We start from the raw sequence: 2,500 nt of genomic DNA, 5'->3' as shown, positions 1-2,500 counted from the left end.
GATGGTTCGAAAATAAATATTAAAGACGACCAAAAAATGTAAATGTGCAACCTCCGTGAAAAGGACAATTCAAGGCAACAACACGATTGGAGTTTGCAGTCAGTTTCAATGTTGACTGTTGGTCTTTTATTCTTATTCTTTTGCAGACGAAAGATCAATTGGTCTTCTTCATTCTTCAATCGAAGAACGAAATGTTGGCAAGTCCCTAACATTGGCCAAAGGTCACGGCGTAGCCACCCGCAAAAACCCAACCATGCTTGCAGGCGGTAATCAAAATAAATGTGGAGCATCAGTGTAAATTATAATTACTGTAATGACTTAATAAATGACAAAGGGGTCAATTCAATCAAATCAAACGATCAATTAAGCTTTGTTATGGTATCACTTCATTAAAATGTTCCTCCAGTGAGCCGTTTACATAACACAACCTTCAGGAAAACTACACAAATGCTACAATATATCCAAATTTTAAGGAAATCAAAGCTATAATTAATTACACACAAAGATTAGTCAACCTTAAAATGTACATGACATAAACAAAATAAATTAAATTCTATCTCAACTCCCTCAAGGCAATCCCTTGTTCAGAAAAAAGACAGGGCAGACTTGAAAGAGGTGACATCTACTCCGTCTTTAAGCACATTTTCTAGGCCATTCCACACGACTGCCCCCCTGTAGCTAAAGCCCTGCTTAGCAGCTTCAGTACGGGGCCTTGGTACAAAAACATTGTTCCAGGCACCACGCACGTTGTAAGAATGAACCCCGGAGATTGGTTTAAACACGGTATTTAAACTCTCAGGGTATAGGTTATTCAGAGATTTAAAAACACTTATTGCGAGCTGTTTTGAGCGTCTCTGCTCGAGGGTATCCCATCTCAAGCCTTGGAGGATATCCGCAGATCTTCCATTATAATCACTAAAGGTTATATTATTGCCCCAGCCCTATTCTGGATGACCAAGAAATGCGTTTGTATACAGTAGACTTATTTATATGCTCTCATTATTTATTTTGTTTCCTTACAGTCCAGTCATCAGGGACACACTGTCAAAAACAAATTTATTAGTAATGGTTGACGATCCCATCATTTCTACCAATCTTGCGGAACTGATGCTGCAAGTCCAAAGTGGTCTCACTATGGGATCAAGAAATGCAGGAGTTGGTGCACCTGGTGGGAGACTTTTACTCACGTCCAACAGTTGCGTAACTCAAAGGTATTCCTTCAATAATGTTATTACTCATTGGAACATGACCCAATCCTTATCCTTGAGTAGCAGAGTGCTCTACAATTGTGGAGCTTACACAATTAATTGTATAGGAAAGGAAAAATTAAAACATTGCACTACAGAGCTGTTTCGAAAGGGCCTGGTGGTTCTCTCTCGTCAGGTGCATTAAAACCTGAGCAACTAAGGTTCCTTTTTTATAGGCTGATCGATCAAGGATGTTTTATCAAGTACTTGGTTGCATGCCGGCACGCACTCGCCATTTCGTTCCTTTTGAATTAGTCCCGAGGGTGGATTTGTTGTGGGCGCTAATTTTCCTTTCTAAATTTGGCATACACGAATAGCTCACTTTCAAAGTGTTCCTGTTAAAGATTTTTCTCAATGGGTGCCCAGGCGTGAATGATTCCTATATATTTCTGACTGAATTTACAAAATGGTACCTGCTAATGTGCTTTGACAACTTAGCACTTTAAGATGCCTAAGAAAATGTTTGCTTTACATAGCTATGATTCCAACAAGGAACAAACTTTAACCCACACCCCGGCCTCAACTGTGCCACTTGTACATTTCACTCACGTCTAACGGCATACTATCCATGCAAATAAGACCCCTAATTGCGACCTAAGCGGTCAAACTAAGATCTTTTTCCTACACCTAAGTCCTATGTTAAAAAGGGATTCTGGGTTATTTCATAGTTGTAGGCATTCGATTTCTCCAATTAAGCAATGTCCTAGAAATACTGATCAGGACTGAAACTAAAAACTCACTCAGCTTACCCACCCTCCCAAAGTAACTTTGCTTTGATACGATAAGTTCCAGCTAAGAGCTAGATTGTAGCACAGGCCCTCCAGAATTTACCTAGCCATGTCTTGTTGAACCCCCCCCCCCCCCCCCCCGGAGTTTTAGACCAGCCCAGTGGCTGCGCCTGTTTTCAAGCGAAAATCAACAGAGGTAGCTTTATGAAAATTCAGTCAGATATATATATATATATATATATATACATAAGTTGAAAGATTCTCTGTTACTCTGAGTTTCGTGCCTAAGCGCTCCTCAGACAAAACATATCTGGACACTCAAAGACAGCAACACCAAATTTACAATTAACTGGAGTATTTTAGCAACTGCCCCGGCCTGCAGCAACAAACACAAGCGGTGCCACTTGTGCCTGACAGAAAAACTTTATTTAATTAGAGCCAAGAAGCCGTCTTTATTAAACAAAAGAACAGAACTCATTTCTAAATGCCGCCACGAGAATAAGTTTTACTTAGCAAATTTCACAA

This window comes from Montipora foliosa, chromosome 2, assembly GCF_036669935.1.
Source record: "Montipora foliosa isolate CH-2021 chromosome 2, ASM3666993v2, whole genome shotgun sequence".
Lineage (NCBI taxonomy): Eukaryota > Metazoa > Cnidaria > Anthozoa > Scleractinia > Acroporidae > Montipora > Montipora foliosa.
This window is presented reverse-complemented; position numbering follows the sequence as displayed.